Genomic DNA, 20,983 nt, shown 5'->3' with positions numbered 1-20,983 from the left:
TTATTTCTTCTATTGTAGTTTATTTTTATTTTCCAGTTTGTAATTAAAGTAAAGAGACACTTAATCATTTTAACATCCTCTACTTAATGCATGAATGTATTATTTCACATTCTAGAAAGAATAAAGCTCCATCATTAACAAATTTTTACATTACAGGAATAGGATCTATTTTTCAAAGGGTGTTCATTTTTAATTTTATGCAGCCACGTATTTGTTTGTGAGTTCATCCACCATAAAAATCTGAAAAACGCAGGACAAGTACATGTAAATATCACGGCATCAACTTCTCTTCCCTCGTGATTGACGCCTCGCATCATGTATGTTACAATACACTGACAGCGAAAACAAGTGCATTGTGCCATACAACTAGCCGTCTGTGAGAAACACGGCACACCGTGCAACACACTGACTTTACACCATGGGCAGATACATGACTGATTCAAGTGAAGTTTCAAGGCAGTTAATTTGCCTCAGGAATTTTTTTAATCGAGTCACTTGAATAATTCGAGGAATCGTTTCAGCCCTAGTACAATCGAATAACACAACACTATACAACATGGTACAATGCAATACGATATAATACAAATCACAAAATTGTACTATATGGTATGACACAAAACTGTACGGTACGATACAATTTGATACAGTGTGATACGATAGTATATGATATAATTCTATACTAAGATGGAGATACTAATGGAGGCCATTCTGAGAAACATGGATCATCCACTTCATATCTCCCTCAGTGAGCAAAGAAACAACGGTGGTGGACGGCTCCTATCCCTGCGCTGCAGGACAGAAAGATTTAGAAAATCTTTCATACCATCAGCTATTAGACTTTATAATTCTACAGTAAACAGATGAGACTCCCAGAAGAGTGAATTTCCCTTTGGGGATGAACAAAGTTCTTGTATTGTATTCTATTGTAAGTGATATAATATTATACAATACAGTATGGTCTATGGATGTAACAGGACACAACACAATATAATACAATACGGTACGATACAATACACTACACTGACATGATACGGCCGATAAAATACGATGTTTTGTAACTGTAATTGCTGAAAGTCTCTTTTTTTCAGTGAAAACACTCTTTTAAACAAAAAGATCTGTGTTTCATGTACCGTGCTGTTTAATTTTTAAGGATAACCAATTGTGTTTTTATTACTTGATGTAATAAAAAATGGGGAAAATTTGGGGAACATAACTATGGACTTTGTGTTTAAACATGCTGACTGTTAAGCAGCAAACCATTTTTTTCCATTCTTTTTGTTTTTTTAATAATCTAATGCACCAATATGCACCTTTTCTGCACTCTTTTTTTATCCATGGTTATGGTCTTTTGCCCTCTTTCCTATTTAATACATTTAAACACACATCAACTGGAAAAGGCGGTAAAAAAGCTGAAGGCAGGGAAAGCACCAGTTGTATGCGGGATCCAAGCTGAGATGCTCAAGGCTGTGGTTACATGCTGTTATCTGCTCTGTATGGGGAACAGGCATCATCTCTACCAGCTGAACGAGGGGCATTGTTGTCCTGACCTGGAAGGCAAAGGGTGATGTGCGAGAGTGTAACAACTATAGGGGTATTACACTTCTCTCAGTGCCAGGCAAGGTCCTTACACTGGCACTGCTGAAAGGATCCATGATTCAATGCTTCAACAAAAGCGGTCGGAACAGTCAGGCTTTACACGTAAGAGGTCTACAGTAGACCATTCTTGCACTTTGGGTCTTCACTGAGCATTCTCTTAAATCCAGTAGAGGCTTGCTTGCAGGCTATGTTGACTTTTAGAAGGCATTTGGCTTGGTGAGTAGAGAAGACCTCTGGGATTCTGGAGCTCCAAGGGACCCCATATCCGCTCCTCCAGCTGCTGTCTACCCTATATTCTGCTACAGAGATTGCTGTGAAGTGTGGTGGCTTCACCTCTGACTTCTTTGGTTGATTCTCTGAAGCTCTTCAGTATCTGTATGATAACGGGATAACTGGATATCGGGGCTGGTAACAGGTGCAGCAATCTGTGAAGTGTCATTTGGTGATGTCAAAGTCCAGATCACTGATCACTGATCTGGACTTTACTGATGATGCTGTCGTCCTTGCAGAGACTGTAGATGTCCTTGTGGAGGCTCTTAACTTCCTGAGGGAAGAGGCTGAAACGTTGGGACTGTTGGGGCAAACAAAGAGCAGACTTGGGACATCTTGGATGGTGAGAGCAAGGAAGTTGTAGAGCAGCTACCCTTCCTTTGCAGGATAATCCATTGATTCACTGACTGTGACGATGAGATCAACCAGAGACTCGGCCTCACACATGGGGTGATGGGTTCGCTGGGCAAGGCAGTGTGACGTTCCCAGTATCTGGCCATATGCGGATGATAGTCAGAGTCTTTCAGTCCTTGGTCCTGACTGATGGCCAAAGATGCTGCTGGACTCCTCTGTGACAGCTTCTCTTCAGCATAGTTTTGGGGATCACTGGCAAGACCATGTGTCTGATGCTGACATGCTCAGGAGAGCGGGGATGGGAAGGGTGAGCTGCTACATACAGGAGCAGCAGTTGCACTTCTACGGGCACTTGTGCACTTTCCCAGGCCTGATGCAGCTCACCACTGGGTGTCTAGGACTAAGTGGGATGGTCCATGCCTCGGACGTGGACTGGTACTATGTGATGGGGTCAGCTTGGAGGATAGCTGGAGAGGTGGGGCATAGATCTGGCAGAGGCCTGGGCGATGGCCACCAGGATATCGGAGTAGTACAGGTTGACACAGAAAGTGCCAAACCTGCATATGCTCCCATGCCTGACCTGAGCCACTCACTTTTAAAGACTTAGCACACCTTATGAATAAAACCTGTTTTAATTGCAGCTCTTTTTAAACTGTCACTGTGGCTTAAAGTGTGCCTATACACGGAAACATTAGTGGAAATGGCTGTGCTGTGTCTGCACCAGAATCATGTTATACATAGGGGTTTAATCAGGATTAAAAGGACCCTGTTTGCACGACATACCATCCTTTCCTCCCTCTTCCTCCTGACCGAGACCCAACCTTCGTCTGCTTGCTTGCCACAGTCACGTATTCCTTTTTAATACCACAAACCACTTCCCATTTCAGGGTTGATAAAGCTGCAGAGTTGTTCGTCTCAGGAGCCACTGAAGTGTCTCTCTATGTGGGTATGCATGTTGTGTGGGGAGTGTCTTTCTTATTAATATCATTCAGAGGACACAGCTCTCCATTTCTCCTCCTGCAGCTTTAAAGTGTTGAAACATCTATGATTGAAGTGTTGAAACGAGTACAGGCTCTTGTTCTCCTCATGGATTTTATGTGCATCTTGACTGCAGACATCTTTTTTTGGGCGATATCATGCCAAAGGAACCCATACGTCTAAAACGGATTTCATGTTTGGCTTTTAAATGCTACACATGGCTGTTACACTTAAATGTAAATGTGTTATATATTAGGCTTTCGTGTGTGAGCTTCAGCACTTTAATAGAAAGGCCAGCGTATTTATAGCAGCTCCATTTTGACTAAAACAACAAGATTTTAATATTCCATAGTTCAAGTCATGCATTATAAACATGTCAGGCTGAGAGTCATTCAGATGAAGAGGATCAGACAGGTAGAAAAGTGAGAGACACACAAAATCAGGCACACACACATACGCTGACACACTTTTCCTGTTTCACTCACTCTTTGGCTGGCATTTCCTGGGGTTGCTCTCTCTGCATGAGCTTTTCACACCTCCTCTCTCGCTGGCTCTGAGCAACACTGATCCGATGGGTGAGAGAGCGAGAGGGAGAGAGAGAGAAAGTGCAATCAGGCAGATAGTTGGTCAGAAGCAGCCAAGCAAAGAGCGGTAGTCAGACGAAGAGACAGACTGTGTGGGAGCGGTGTCAGGTTCTGCATTTTTATTTCACTCTCAGCAGCCGTCTTCATTCAAACATCAAACCAGGATCAATCCATCTGAAGGAGAGGAGAGACGAGGTTCAAGTAAAGGGAGCCAACACTTTGAATGCTGGTAACGTGTTAGGTGTTCTCTCTCATCTTTAAAGACATGACTGACATGATCTTTAACTCATGAAAATAAAATGATATGACTAAAAGAGAAGAATTATATCAGAGCACCAGCTGGAAAATTTCTTTTTGCAGACCAAAAATGGTGATTTAGCTTAATTTAACTCCCAAGTATTACCCTGTAAGCTAAAGTCACCTCTTTAGGAGTCACAGCTTGTGATAAAAAAAATGTTAAGCCACTGTCCCCAGACATGTCATCTTCAAGTTCCACATACACCGTCTATGCTGTGCTCTGCATGCAGCAGTTTTGCTCCAAATGGGGGCTAGCGACCTCACACACTGGAAGTGAGGCGATTTGCCATTCATTTTGACATGATTCTATTGCTTTATTAATTCAGCCATAGGTGAGTAAGTAATGAAGTTAAAATGTTTGTTAGCTACAATGGATGTGCAGTTTTGTTTTCACAGAAAAAAAAATTAAAATACCCAAGGATATGCACAGTTTCTGTTTCTCTATTTTTTGGCAATTGGCATGTTGCTCTGTGCCATTGGAGGGTAATCACAGCTGTATTAGTACACACGTGTGGCTAGCTGACTGAGCTAGTGAACTGCAGAAAAGATAGCTCTAGAGATGTGCACGGTTAAACAGTTTAATTCGTTCATCAAAGTAGCCAGCACAAAATATACGAGTCAGTTAGACTAATAACCTATAATGTTTTATAAACAGGCTTGAAATCCCTGTCTATAATTCTCTTCTAAACAGCAGAGTACCTCCTACTACTAGAGCCGCTGTAGCTTGAGTGAATGGCCACTTCAGCACTTCACCTGACATAAAGAAGAGGAGCTTAGCAGTTAGCTTGTAGTAGAAACAGCACATTATTAGTTTTTTAAGTAGCTAATAAATGGAAATTAATTGGTATGAAGGCTGTTAAGGGTTGAACTCACATATAACTACTCAGCCAAAGTGAAAATGTCACATATCAAATCATGGTATTAATCTGCAAAAAGGAATGAAGGCTTGCAGAGCTAGCTGCTAATGTTAACGGGAGTGATGTGAGCCTGATATACTCTGTACAGCGTGGCTAACACAGTGGTCCTATGATGAATTTGACTGTTTTCTAAGTATTTTCTTTTCCTTAGAGCCAGAGTCTAAATATGATCACATTAAATAATGGTGTGAAATTTTGATAGTTGATTTTTTTTGAAAGAACAGGATGCTCTAGAAATATTTTAAGAGCAATTTGGCTCACCATTTCACTGCCTCATGACTCCCCACGGTCGTGTTCAAGAGATGAATGAAGAAAACTTGAACAGAGGTTGACTGGGCAAAGAAGAAGTTGGCAAAGGGATAAAAGAAGAGGAAGAAGATAACTACAGAAGAAGTGAACAAAATTAAAGAATGACAAATGATAACAGAAGAAACTGACACTAAATTGCAGTGAATACAATAACTCTGCATGTTATCTTTTTAACCCAAAGTTATTGAGTTAATAAGATACCATGATCTATCATCACATGACTGTGTTGCAGTATATCTGTCATTAAAGCACCAGTGAATCATGATATCATCATCACCATGGGCCACATATTGCCAATCCCATTATGGCTGATTCTGCGATTCCCACTCCTTGGACCGAGTATACTAGATGAAGACTTAGCGTGTCTTAATGCCTAAATGTCAAATGCAGTTTGCCCCAAAAACACCAGGATGTCCATCTATATCCTGGCTCATCTCACAGTCTGCAATCTAGCATGCTTTATTTGCTATTCTGGCTCACAGCCCTCTGCACAGGAGAGGACACTTCACATCGACTATGCTGCCAAAAGAGCAAAAACAGATGCACTGACTGAGAAAGTGAAAGCAAGAGGGTTCAAGGTGCAATATTATAACTACACAGTCAGCCTAAAATGTGTTTACTTTCACAAAGCAACAAGTTGTGTGCAACTGAAGCATGTAAAATGGAGCAGAAAATATTTGGAACACAGCAAATGGTTGCTTTCTTATCGCACAGCATTTTCAAAGTGGTTTGCTTTCTTTGGTGAAACACCTACAACTTGGTTATTAGTAGAGTTGATAAAACCATGCACCATGTGGAAAGTATTAACACAAAAACAGTCACAAAAAAAGGAAACTAGTGATTCAAACATTGCTATATGGCACTACAAAGGTGGTAAACCATAGCAAACCTGTCATCAGTTTACCACAAAATGTTTTTTTTGTGAACCTGATGCCATAGGTAGCTAAACCTTTTTAGCCAAGCAGTGGAGTTATTTGTGACAGACAACAGCTTGGGTTGAGTTCCTTCTTTTACATAGCTGTTCTGACATTTGTAGGACAAAACCAGACAAACCTGCACTCTTACTAACCAAACAGCACCACCTCATTGTTGTGCCGGAGCTGGAGACAGTGTTTATAATGAAAGTGAATTACAGCACAATATCAGCATGTGTGTTATCTCCTCTCCAAGTTTGACATCTATGATAACAGCAACATTAAGTGAGATTGTTATCTTTGCAGAATGTCTCTGTTGTTCTAAGACTTGGGCATAGGCTATGTGCTGGGAAGGATCAGCTCAGTTTATCATATGTCCAGCAGAGCAGCCATTCACTTCCAGTACACCAGGTTTAACAACTGCTCAGATAATTTTGAACGAATGAATAACTTGTTTTAGGCCTGTGATGCAGTGTTAATTTTGACAACTATTTTTGACTGTAGTCTTAGTCTTTTGATTGCATATCTTTTAGTTTTAGACACATTTTAGTCATTTCTACCCTTTTTAGTTTCATTCTAGTCGTAAACTCCAAAACATTTTAGTCTAGTTTTAGTCCACAAAAAGTCCTCACATTTTAGTCCTTACTTTTAGTCCAGGTATTCTCTTGCCTAAATCTGGTACCAAGTCATGGTAGTGTGTTCTATGCACCCTGCCAAACCTGGGGTCCCTGCTTTCTCCTGCTCTGGCAAAAGAAATACAAATGCATTGTTATTTCAAAAGATGTACCTACAGAGGAGAAATATCATGGATTTTTAATGTCTGACGAAAACTAAATTACATTTTACATTACATTACATTTTTACATTTTATGGAAAAAAAAAGGCTGTCGAACATTTTTAGTCATGGTTTTAGTTGACAAAATCAACACTGCTGTAATGATTTTAGGAAGTGGGCTTGAGCTCGGATCGTGGTCAAAGAAGCAGCTGTAAATACTGCAACTCTGTACACTCACTGCTAATTGTAGCAACGTATAGGCTATATAAATTCAACAAATTATTTCCTGCAATTGCTGTGTAATAACATAATGGTCACTTTTATTTGTTATATTTTCAGTTCATATGATGCTTTTTTATGAAAGAGTCATATCAGGAAATGGGGAGTTTTTAGAAGCAGCTTATCACAATTTATCAAAATTTCAAACCACACAGATTTAGCGTCAAGCCACAACGTACTTAGGAACCAAAAACAGAGACTTGTAAAGCCATCTTCTGTGATCTTATGAAAGGGATGAATTGAGTTTAATAGCTAAAGCCTGATCTACACTACTGCATCAAAGCTATGCCTTAGCATACACCTTGGCTATGCATAGCTCTGAGACCCATGCAGAGGGCTATATGCATTGCCAAACTTGCATCTTCTAAAAAAACATAGCTATGTGTTGTAACGATGCAGATGCACCCAGTATGCAGTGAGATGAATAAGGCCTGTGAAAGGGCGCCAGGTGCCTGTAGAAGAGAAGTGGTTACAAAGGAGTCCAGCCAGTGTCTTTGGCCATCAGCCAGAAGCTAAGCCTCACAAGAGTACAGTAAGACTGAGAGGACCAAGACTGAATCACTCTGTCTTTCTTCCACATGCTCAGAAACCGTTAGCACCTCACTGCCTTGCCCAGTGAACCCATGGCACCATCAAGAGTCCAAGTCTGCAGTTGACCCTAACCTCGCACTAAGTGGATTATTGGATTACACTGCCAAAATAAGTGAACTTCTCCACAACTTCCAAGTTCTCACCATCCACAGACACGGATTCGATGGCATCATCTAAGGTGTCCTTAAATGCCTGGATCTTTGTTTTGGCCCTTTTGGAGACGTGTATTCCCAAAGTTTCAGTCTCCTCATGCTTGTGATCTTTGACTATGCCTTATTTTCTGTATATACAAAAGACACATACCACAATACAAAAGACACATACCATGATTCTCCAATAAATGTCAAATTTACCTCTTAGAGGATTACACTTGTGAGTCAACTGTAACTTTGAATATCAGGATTCATTCATTGCACAAACAGTATAAAGAGAAAAAATAAATGCTGTAACATAAAATGCAGTTCTTCTCATTTGTATAATATTTTAATTGAAAAAATGCATCTGGAAAAGCTCTTAGAATAGAAGATGTACAGGTTTTCATTTCATGGTATTACCTGACTCACTGTTGTGTCACATCATCAAAAGTGAAGACCAGCAAAATTGATATTTTTCCTAACATGTCACAGAATATAACAGCAAGCATCTGCACAGCACCGGGATGGAAACTGCAAAACATTCAATATTTGATGGACATTAAAGAGAGAAAAAAACCTAAGTGATTTTCAAAGAGCGGGCTGAGACTGAGGTGGAGAGCAGTAAGATTCAAAGATTACTCCAGAGAAAGTGAAAGCGAAAGATAATTGAAATGGCATGCTGCCAAGGACATCCCCAGTCAGTTGTATATAAACCAGTCCAAGATACGATGTAGACTAGCAGATCAGGGGCATGTTGACAGAAAAGACACAGGTATAATATATCAACTCAGCTATCTGACAAATGACAGTACAGGTGCACACTGAGAGCATTTCTTAAATGTTAAATAAGAAGCATTAAATGTGTGAAAGCTAATTAAAACTTCTCGCCCAAAACAAAGACTGCAGCCCAGACGTTGGAGCAGATGGACATTAAAGGGATGAGAGGTGTAAAGTCTAGAAATATTAAAGTTAAAAAATGGTTAGTCATCATAAAACTGAGCAGGGCCGGTGAGCATACACAGACAGGCTGAGACATCCAGAGCATCCTCTGTGTGCCGGGCTCTTCCTCCAGGGTGAGTTAGTGGTGCTTTTAAGTGCCGACTTCAAAGAGGCCTGTATGGCTGTATAAATAGGCTTTGGGGCTGAAAAAGTTTTAGTTGTCATGAGTTTGATACCCAGCCGGTTAGACAAGGTCATGCATTGACTCAGTGACTTCTTTCTAACCCCGGTCACACATGAAACACATGCTCAAGCACACACATGGAAAGGAGTTCATGGATATACTCTGAGCCAGGCTTTCACACCATACACTGAGTAAAAGAGGTGGTAGTAGTCACCTTGATCTCATCCTTTGGTAGGGCTGTGTGATAAATAGATTATGAGGGATTACATTAAGTTGACGATCTGCCAAAGCGAGAGATCATAGTACTGGGCCACAGTGTAGATTTTATCCGTTGCAGTTGTATGCACTTAAAAAAGGACACAACCAAAGTTTTTTAAAAGCTGAATCACAATACTTGCTACTCATCCCATTATGGACAGATAGTTCAACCAATCACAGCGAACTGTAGGTAGTGTTTTGGAAATTTAATTCCCCTCCTTCTCGCTTCACAACGAAGGATTCATCGCTGTAAATGTAAATGAAGCTGAAGAATAAGACCTTAATAAGAATGTTATCTTGGTTTTAATAGAACTGCTTTGGATTTGTTTTAAACCAACAAGGTTGTTTCAGTCACCAAAAATTACAGGCAGACTCCTTGATAATGTCTAAACTGCACAAATACGTCACCAACATTTTATGCTCTGTCTTTACAAGCCTTCCAGAGCCGGCTGCCGAGAAGCAACCCAACAGCATGATGCTGCCACCACTGTGCTTCACAGTGGGAATGGTGTGTTTGTGGTGATGTGCAGTGTTTGGTGTCCACCAAACACAACGTCTTGTCAATAACCTGTTCTCTGAGTTGCTTGGAGTGTTCTTTTGTCTTCATGGTATAATGGTAGCCAGGAATACTGATTAACCAGTGACTGGATCGTCCAGACATAGGTGTTTTACACTACAGTCACTTGAGACACATTCACTGTACTCAGGTAGTCCCCATTTCTTTAACGGTGAGACTACTAGTAAAAATTAATAATTGAAGACAAATCTTTTTAATTTGGCTTTGAACATGTGGTAATTTTATTTGTATTTTATTTTATTTTATTAGTATTATTTTTTTTATCTATGGTTTTGTATTTTAATGACTTATCTCAATTTCTTCAATTTCTCTTATTCTATTCCCTTCTATCTTTTGTTTTCTTTGGTTTCTATTGTTCCTTACTGTCTGTCTGTTCCTTGTAAAGCACTTTGGGCTACATGTCTTATGTATGAAAGGTGCAATACAAATAAAAAAAGTTGAGTTGAGTTAATTGGCTGGACCTCCGTTAAATTAGATCACACTTTGAAGGGGGTCAATATTTGTGCAATCACTTACTTTACATTACATACTTTTATTTATTTGACATTACTTTGTATAAATCTGTTTTCACTTTGACATCAGCTTAGGCTTTTTTGGTCAAAAAAGCCAACTTATATTGGCCATGATTGATTCATAGAATCAATAACAAGGTGAATCATCCAACTGGGTGCACACTTTTTATAGGTATTGGACATCCAGTTAAATGAATGCAATCACAACTAAGTATCTTCATCATGCATGTACATATGCCAGACATAGCTATTGCTTGAAGGACTATTTCCAGAAAGCCACAATATGAGCCCCATTTATCCATTTTTATCAGCATGCCTTGCTCTAAATTCTCGCCTGGTTGTGGGTAGCAGGTGACCGGCTGTGGTACATCTAAGAGTTGGCCGAGGAGCTAAGATGAAGAGTGGGCAATGGAGCACGAGGGCTGCAGATTTGGAGTACCACACATGGCACTTCAATCACATTCAGTGATTGTGCCAGTCTCTCATACTGCGCGTCCTCATCCCAGCTCTGGCTTTCTATAAGACACCCTGACATGCTTATGGCTCCTTGTTATTTTTTATCTGTTCCTCACACTGCTGCACCATGCTTACAGCATCTTTTACTATAACGACCTGGTAGTGCATCCCTGTCTTATGATGTCTTTAAATCTGTTTTTTAATGGTCTGTTCTCATTCGCTTAAATTTGTACTGTAAAATCAAGTGTGTAGAGAGCTGAAAGTTGTGAAGATCAAAAGCAGCTTAAGCTTTGTTTGAATCCAGTGATTACATTCCTGAATAGGTGAGCTCGATAATTGTTTTGTTTTACAGCACACATATTGTGTAATTTGTTGAGTTTTAGAGCTTCTCCCAACTCAGTCTCAACAGATAATGTCACCAACTTTCCTAATTCATAGTTATGAATGAGTATGTGTTTATTAGGGATGCACATTCTTGGATTTTTGCGGATATCTGATATGCTGATATTTATAGATTCACTTTAGCAGATGCCAACACTGATATTTAAACAAGACACTTAAAATTCTGTCTTTTGAACACAATTTAAATCGGCTGAAATTTTGAAGTCTGCTGATACCAATGTTTGCCTTTCCAAGCTAATATCTGCTGATACAGATATTAAGCCAATACTATTGTGCATCCCTACATGTTCTACATTTTTATTGACATGAATGCACAATATATCTAATTTTAATGAGATTATTCCTTGTTTTGAGTTAATAAAACAACTTTTTTCAATCATTTTGACTTTAGTTGTGATCAGAGGAGAATCTGATGTTAAAAGATCCCCACGCAGCCACAATTACATTTCTAATAACAGCAAATAATCACAATTGTTGTTCTTGTTGATCAAGCATAACTCATCTAGTGTTGTCTCTTTATAAAGCATAATGTTTATCCCCCAGTTCTGTCTTTGTGTTTTATAGCAAACAGTCTCTCATTATTATCACAATTCTTACACCTACTTTCCTAATGTATAGAAAATATGCCTTATTTCATGATATAGCACCGCATTTAAGTTTAAAGATCAGCAGAAATTGTAATTTTTTGGTAACAGTCATGACTACAGCTCCTCCTGGGTCACAACATCAAGTGCTCTACATTTATATAACACCCCCTTAATTCATAGTAACCATTTATAATGAATAATATTGGCAAAGGTTGTGGTAGGGAACTGACCATGTTAGTTTGAGGTAACTGGATCAAAGTCAACATATTTAAAAAAACAGGTCAAAATTAACCCCAGGACAACATAAAGGGTTAGGGGGTTGATGTCCCTTTGGTTCTACAAATAACTTCATATCTCTTGGATATCTGTGGCATAAATCAAGCTGTAGCAGGCTGATGAAATAGTCCAGTCAAGAATAAGTGATAGAAATAGAATAAATCATTTTAAAATTTGGCACACAAAGTTATCCAGGGTTTTAGCAATTTTCTGGCTCAAATTTCTATCTCTGGAGTTGGTGGAAACCAAAACAGTGGGATAATGAGGGATATAATTCAATTAAACACTGGATAGAGTTCCAGTCATTTACACCAGATTAATATCTCCCTGCTTATGTCAGCTGTCTAAGTAGGTATATATTCATCACTGTATTGGTCACAACTGCTTTATTAAAGAAAGCAGCTAAGCAAAATGTTGTACAGAGTCTAAAAGAAATAATGCATAAGAATCACAGAAATTTAACAATACACAGAGATCAACAATAAATAATAATAATAATAATAATAATCATAGATTTATTTATATAGCACTTTAAAAAAGAAGGTTTTACAAAGTGCTTTGACACAGCAAAGCAGCAAGACAAAGACAACAAAACAACAACAAGAGAACACTCAAGGCAAGAGAACCTAAACAAGATCAAAACCCAAACTATACATTCAGCCCAAACAACCATATTATTGAGATATTATTAGAAATAAAAATCCATGGAAGTCATAAGAGCTTTGATATGTTTCACATGACATCACCTGAGCTGAGACAACCTGAGACGTCATTAAAACAAAGACATCATAAGAACCCACGAGTACCCGGCCAACACAGGAACCCAGCCACAGAACCTGTGACCAGTGGGGCTTAAGTTTTAAAAGGCAAGCAAAAGAGAAGCAATAAGAACTAAAACATTAGGAGAAGTAAAATTGTACAGAAAGAATAAGTGTAAAAGAATAAGCCTGAGGAGGCAAAACGCTAAAATGATACAAGTATCAAGAGGGTAAAAGCTAAAGCCAGTAAGAATTGCCTAAATTAAAAACTTAAGATCATGGATATAGGAAATCAAAACAGTAAGAGGAGGAAGAGATATTAAAACATGAATAAGAAGATGAGAAGGTATTAAAACAAGCTAAAAAAATATAAGTAGTAAAGAATTAATAGTAACAATAGTAATAACAGTAAGACATAAGGACATATCTGACACAGGAAGGACAAGAGAAATCAAATACCAACATATAAAGGTATTTTTTAAAGTGGGACTTAAAAGAGTCAACAGAGGGAGCAGACCTGATGGAGGAGAAAGGCTGTTGTACAGTTTAGGAGGCATGGCCACTTAAGCATGATCACCTTGAAGCTCAAGACATGAGCGGGAAACTGTCAGAAGGCCCGTGTCAGATTATCTCAGGGGTCGAGAGGAAGTGGGAGTACAGTTATGTTCAGGGGAAACCAAGCCCTTCAAGGGTATAAATACGAGCAACAGAACCTTAAAATCAATCTTGAAGCTTATTGGGAGCCAGTGAAGTGATGCTAGAACGGGACTGACATGTTCCCTCTGCCTGGACCCAGTCAGCAGTCTGACCAGCTGTGGCAGGCTAATGCCAGCCTACAAGGAGTGATAAAAATGGAACTGGAAAGAGATGATCCCATGGATTATCAGGTCTTTGAATGATCGGATGGGTTTTTATTTGAAACTGGAGTTAAAAAAGTAGTTTTTGAAAAGTGCTTAAAGTGGAAACCACTTGTAAAGCAAATATCGGAGATAAGGCAAAGATGTCTTGTGTTGGGTCTGATAGCTGAACAGGTGGCTCAGTTATTGGAGACCTGTTTGATCATACTGATCAACAAACAGTCTGCGAGTTTTTGACCTATGTTTTTGTAAATATTACAGATTATGCATATCTATTTAATCTCCAAGGCGGTGTATAAGATAAGTTAGATCTGACAGACTGTTTCGCTTGACGGAAAGAGGTCTGTATCATCTGTGCAACAGTGGAATGAGAAGTTGTGTTTATGGAAAATCTTAGCCTAAGCGGGAAAACAGTTCAGGGCCTTGAATGGTTCCCTGTGGAATCCCACAGATCAGACCAGCTCTAACAACAGATTTTGCATACCCATTCTAGAAGGTGTATTCCAGATCTATCTGTGCAGCAGCCTGTAGATCATGTCTGGGAAAGGCAGAACCCTTAAATGATTTAGGAGGATGACTGGACAAATGTTCCATCCCATTCATTACTGGCCAATCAGAGTGACAAAACATACAACACCCAAGGGAGAAAACTATGTAATGAGAACACAACACAGAGTCATTATCACAGTTCACCATCTATGGCACAGAAACCAGAGAGGAGAAGAGCAAAAACATCTTTTCCCCCAAGAAAAGCTTTCAGGGCTAAAGTATGGTCTCCTTTTAAATAAAGAAATGTTTTCCTGTTTTAATAACACTACCACTGCAGTAGGGATGTAACGGTATCAAAATCTCACGGTACGATATCATCACAGTATTAAGGCCACGGTACGGTAATATTGCGGTATTGTCAAAAAAAAAAGATGACTTGGACTAAATGTCACAGCATGGAAAATTAAGTGCCAAGAATGTTCAGGATAAAACACACTAACTGTAATTGAACACAAACAATGGTCTGGCAGTGTCTGCAAACAGTTTTTTGCATGTCCGTCCTGCTTACTCCTCGATCGTTTTTGTTGACCGCAAAACCAAAATGCGTCGATACTTCTGATTTAAACTTCGCAGAAGGTTCCACGAGTTTAATTTTTCGGCTCTGCTCCCCCTCCATGCTTTCTGCCATGTCTTCCTATACTGCACAGGGGATCATGGGAGATGTGGTTTGCTTCTCAGACTGGCCCACTCAATAGTGCTAGAAAAAAACTACACAAGCGTGCACAAAAGTGCTTCAAGTTCTTCTTCTTCTTTTTATTTCCGGCAGTGTAGATGGTGCAAGGTGTATTACTGCCCTGCGAGTTCTTGTTCGATACCGTCACGTGCCACGGTATCATTGTGAGAATTTTGAAATGGCGATACCGCGATATTTACAATATTGTTACATCCCTACACTGCAGCCTTATCTGTGCTAATCTCTAAACTGAGAGCCATTTCAGGCGGTCAGTGCAGGCTTGAGAACAACTAAACCCCACCGACAGCCACTGCCTCATTCTCCTCAAATGAGGCTGACTGGTCCATTCATTCTTGGACTGGGAACAAATGTTTTAGCTAGAAACTTTGTCAGATGGATCTGTCTGATGACGGACATGAAATCTGCCCAATCCATCAACTTCGCGAGGTTAGACCAGCCTGTGAGAATGTAAGAAATACTGACCTGTGTCTCTTTAATGGTGGAATATTCAGGACTTTTAAGACTTTTTTAACACATGAAACTTTTTTTATGAGATGAATCCTGAGGATTTCTTCACAATATTACATTCTAAAGACACGATGTTTAAGCACTGTTATCAGCTAAACTTTGTAGTTACTTAAGCCTTTCATTGAAACTAGTTAACTTACTAATTGAGTTGTGCCACTGTTTAGTTTGGTTAAACCACTGAAATGTAGATTTATCTTCACTAGCCCATTATATGACCTTTTAACTTAATTTGACCAATCAGTGAAAAGTAATTCAATTGCAGTGTTTGTTACAGTGCTGTGTGTCATGTCTACTTGTCTCTAAATAGTCTAATGGCTGAAAATAAAATCTGCTAACTGCTACTGATCCTCGAACAGCACGGACAGCATACACCCAAAATATGATAAGCATTTTGATTAGGTGATAACTGAAGCCAACACCCAAAACCTGGAGCTAGTATAACATAACAAGACAGTGAGTGAGTGGTGAAACCATCAATAAAATCAAACAATTTAACAATACTTTGTTGTTGAACAATGGCAATTATCTCAGCTCACTGAAAATGGCAGTGTAATTGATTACAGAGAACAAACTGTTGACACAGAACAGCTAAATTCTTAACTCTGTCATCCTTTAAGTTATCCGGTCTTTTAAAACCACCATAATGACAACCATATTTCACAGACTTTACACCTACTAGGAGATAGGAGAAAGACGTAGAAACTATCACAGCTGGTGCAATACTTCAAATGTTAGTAGAGCATAAACTCTGATGTAAGAAGGAACTTTGAACTAAATTTTGTTCAAACGAGGCTAAGTTTGAACTTATGTGTAGCTAGTAAAGCCCAAAGCAGAGCTCCATTCATGATACTTGATGTTTTAAAGTATTTATAGTGGAAGAAATGGGATGAGAAGAGTAGGCAGATTTTAAAATGTCAATGACTATAGGCATGCCACTATAGGCATAAAAACATGAAATTTCTCACATTACAACAAATGTTTGAGAGTGAATGTCCAGCTCTCATTTGCTTTCTGGGCCTCAGTTAGACAAGACAAAGAATACATGACGGGGAAATTAAGAGTCTAAGGCTGACTTCTTTATCCAAGTAAAATGACAGGGATTTGTGACCACTGCTGCAGAGAATACCAATCAGTTCTTTAAGCTACGCTAACATGAGCTCATAGCTTGACTAATTACAGTGAAATTTAATGACTTTAGTATCTATGTCCATGTTTAGGGCACAACAGTGCAAGAGGCAGGTCTTCAAGGGGATAACAAGTTTGAAACCAATTAAGTTAGAGGGAAATTATACCCCTTCATGCTCTCTCTCACTCTATTTCTCCATCTTTATGTCTCCCCTTCTCTGTGCAGACTGTGACCAATGAGATAAGAAAGAAATCCCAGCAGCATCTTTTGCAAAGGAAAAAAAAAAAAAAAAAAAACAGAACGAGACATTTAACGGAGAGAGAAGGAAGACAAAAGCAAAGACAATGTGTGAATGAGAGCAAGTGAGATGCAGATAAACAGGATGATTTGCAGAAAATTAAGGACCGTTGCCTTCCTGCAATTTGGTCCTATTCAATTGCACATACCTGTGAGAGATGGACAAGGTAATGATGAAAGACAAAACGCACATGGAGACACAAATACCAGGTAGAAGGTAATTAGAAAAGGGAAAAGAAGAAACAGCATTGGCCTTATTGTGTTCCTTAAAACGCTGTGCCATAAAGAAACCCAATTCTTCTGCTCTCCACTTGGCAACTGATGTGACTCAGGAGGAGATTTCTGCCAGCATTTTCCCCAAAATGTGCTCTTGGCAAGGTAGAGCATTCAGTGAAACAACATTTAGACCATGCTATCCTGAAACTCTCAGCTGAAAACAATACCATCAAATTCCCTAAAAGAACTTTTAGCCCATGTCAGAGAAAAACCACTCCATGTAATTTTGGTGAAACCTTTCAAAACAGACCTTATGAAAATGTAATCCTCCACTTTTCGGTCCTCTTTTCCTCTCTCTCCATCAATGCACAAAGTGAACGGCGGGGGCCCTGGTGGCAGCCTGGTCCTATCAGGGCCTGGGCATCACTACAGCATGGCATCTCTCTGCACAGCGAGCAGAAGGGGAGATTACTCCGTGCTCACATCAAAGGAGGTTTGTCTAACTTGGGTCTGGCGTTGTGTGCTGGTAGAGCGGGTCCTTGGAGCAGCCTCGCCGTTCTTATCTCTCCCCCACAGACTCCCTCTGCTTTTCTGCTGCAACACAACTAGCTGCCGGTAACACTGACACATGCATTCGTGGCTCTGCACGGTCAAATGTGCACACAGACGAACACAAGTGCACATTCTCTTGTATGAAAACACACACAGCCACAAAGACACACTCAACATTGAGGCAGCTCTTTTTTCTGATATTAGCAGAATTTGTTCTGCTGAGTGAGTTTCTCTCCCTCCTCTCTCCCTTGCTCCCCCTTTCTCAGTCTTTCCTGCAGCCTCTGTGGAGAGCTGAACCTGGTTCACTGAATATTTGAAATTGGTTAAATGATTATCCCCAGACAGATGCCTTCCAAAAAACCCATTACACTTGAATTTGATGTAAAATATTTTAACTACTCAAAAGCGTACCCACCACCTCAGACAACAAAGGGCTCAGTTGAAACATATAAACAAACTGTGTTTTCACTGATAAGCATGGCCTTTATGTTACCAGACTGCTCAAATTATTCACAACTACGAGTTAAAATAAGTTTAGACTTTTCATTAAGAGTCAGAAGCCAAACTTTTAGCTCTGTGAGGCTCAACTTAAAGACACAGCCATACTCTTAGCTCTGTGAGGCTGAACTTATAGAGACAGCTAAATGCTAACATCAACATTCAAATATTCCCGACACTGTCACAACAAATTCTTTGTTGAAAAATATCACTTAGTGTACCATCTTAGCTAAGTGTTCATTGCCTGTTGTTAAGCAGTGGATGAAGCTTATCATCTCAAAAGCTAAGCCAATGCCTAAGAGCCATAGACCTGAAAAAAATCAATATGACAACATATCATCACATACTACTTGCCAAGATGCTAGGCTAATTAGTATTTGGATAGCAATAGTTTCCAGGATGGTATTACAGCTGATGTGATCATCCTCTTCTCAAGTACTGTAAGCTTGAGTACAACCACAGCTAGAGTTGTCCGGATTCCAATACCAGTATCTTACACACGAGGACAAAATTGTTGGTACCCCTCTGTTAATGAAAGAAAAACCCACAATGAAAATACTTCTGTTGAACCACAGTTCAAAAGCAATGTCTGATTTTCATTGGTTAATTTTCATTGAATTTTTATTTATCATCACTTTTGTCAGATTCAAGTTATTTATGTGACCATTGTGGGTTTTTCTGTCATTAACAGAGTGGTACCAACAATTTTGTCCACGTGTGTACATATGTCCAGTACTGCTTTAAATGCGGGTATTGGTGATCCAATACCATGTCGTTTAACTATATTTTGCTTCATCTGGCCATGCTAAATGTAGCATTATAAACTGGAAATCAATTCTTCTTTTGCTGCCAGAAAACTGCATACATGAGCTACCGTTGTAAGGGCAGCAAATAAAAATTAAAGGACCCACTGCAGCAGCAATTTTTGGAGGCTGCGTGACAATTATTCTCTGTATGTGTTTGTTAAAAAACATTCCAGACCAGTATTGTTGCACATCACAAGAAGGAACACAGTTTATCAGAAGTTGAACAACTTTTGAACCATAACCAGTAGCCTCTTACTTGTTTTTCCTCTTGGAGCTAGCCTTTGTGCTGTTTCATTGACACTATCCATGCCTTGGAATCCCTAACAGCAGCATTTCTGTAGCGAACCTGGAACTCAGGCAACTTTTCAGGACTTTAAAGATTAGTCCACACCAGTTAACCCCATATTGGAATTTTTTTGTTTATCCATTTATGATCATTTATCACCACTAACTTGAATGTTAACCATCGTATCATCATTGAATATAACTAACATACTGTTTTCTCTCCATTGTGCTCTATTTATGCCTGAATATTGCACAATGGAGAGGAAAAGAGAGAGAGAGCCTGTGATGTGGCCCCCTGTGTTATTAGCAGTAAAACTCTCATTAATCAGCAGGAATACAACTTTAGGTGTCACAGAGAGGCTGTACATTATTATTCTGTTTGTTGAGCCATGTTCTAAATCAAATGCAGGGATGAAATAATTTGCAGGTCTGCAAGACAGTCCAGAAAGTTTACACCAGTATTGGATCAGTACTTGGTATCGGCCGATACCCACCACTCTGGTATCGGTATCAGGAAGGAAAAAATGGTACTGAAACAGCTCTAACCAAAGCCCTTAAAAACTCTAGTGGACACTGCTATTTAGACTATACATGGACACCTAAACACCTCAAACGCGACCATCATTCCTCTTGTCAACAGATTCATTACTAATGCTGTAATGGCATTTCTAAAAACACATTCTCAACGGTGCAGTTAACTAAAAGCCAGCTGATACAGCAGATATGTGAATTTAAAATTTCCCTCAACTTCTGAATGGGATCAAAAGATCATAAGCAGCACTTTACTTGAAAATACTTCAGCCATACAGCTAATCCGAAATCTAACATTTCATTAGCGTAGGATCCTTAAAACTGTGAAACTTTCCTTTTTCTATTATTCCATACAACAAACAACAGCTGCGTGTTTCTGTGTAGGACTTGTTTATCAGTAGCTGTATCATGATACTAATCATATCATAAGGCTGTGGGAAATACCTATCTTTAATTAATGACCATTTTCTGTTTCCTGTTTATTAACACCATCCATTCACTGTACAAGGAGCGACTTCTTATGAAAAACTAAGCTTCTAATCATCTTCAGTCATCTTCATATTTTTCTGCAGCTGCTTGCTGGCAACATTAACCTGTACTCCTCACTCTAAGACAGTGGTTCTCAAATGTTTCTAGGCACCTGCCTACCTACCTGGTGTGGAAAGTCTAGGTGTGCCTTAGGAAACAAACACTACAACTACACGGTAACTTAAGATACTATAACATAAGGGGTATGGATATGAAAATGGTGTGCCTTGAGATTTTCGTTGATCTTAGGTGTGCCTTGACAGGAAAAAGTTAGAAATCCACTGCTCTCAAAGATAAAAATTGCAAAACGCTACCTCATCAAAAATTAGCCTTCACACACACAACTCACCTGCACTGATTACAGAATATTAAGTTTACATTTGTAAAGGTTAGAGGTGATATTTGAGCGTCTTTATACAAAGTACTGCTGATGAATACTGTAAAAGGAGTAGAAACTCTCTGCCACCCCTATAACTCAAGCATAGTATCATTCTGTTGGAAACCCTAGAATGTGTTGCTGTATTAGGGGTCAGTGATTCTCCTGGACATTGAAATTAACCCTTTTGTTGACACGGAAGTGTACACAAAAG

The 20,983-nt window shown here is 39.3% G+C and overlaps 1 long non-coding RNA gene across 7 annotated transcripts in view; it reads right to left on the bottom strand.

Moving 5' to 3' along the window:
* LOC121512359 overlaps nt 1–20,983 on the bottom strand; it is a 98,918-nt gene that overhangs the window by 68,816 nt on the left and 9,119 nt on the right. The window contains exon 3 of one of the 7 annotated variants that reach the window (XR_005992103.1): nt 3,684–3,761. The exons of 2 other annotated variants lie outside the window; for them this stretch is intronic. This is a non-coding gene — a long non-coding RNA (uncharacterized LOC121512359). Of the gene's footprint in view, nt 1–3,520; nt 3,762–3,886; nt 3,957–5,277; nt 5,329–17,530; nt 17,638–20,983 lie in introns of those variants that run through there. 4 more of the 7 variants (XR_005992102.1, XR_005992100.1, XR_005992105.1 and 1 more) reach the window with 4 other exon arrangements.

Source organism: Cheilinus undulatus, linkage group 7, assembly GCF_018320785.1.
Source record: "Cheilinus undulatus linkage group 7, ASM1832078v1, whole genome shotgun sequence".
Classification (NCBI taxonomy): domain Eukaryota; kingdom Metazoa; phylum Chordata; class Actinopteri; order Labriformes; family Labridae; genus Cheilinus; species Cheilinus undulatus.
The sequence above is the reverse complement of the archived record's forward strand: the minus strand, read 5'-3'. Positions and strand labels throughout refer to the sequence as shown.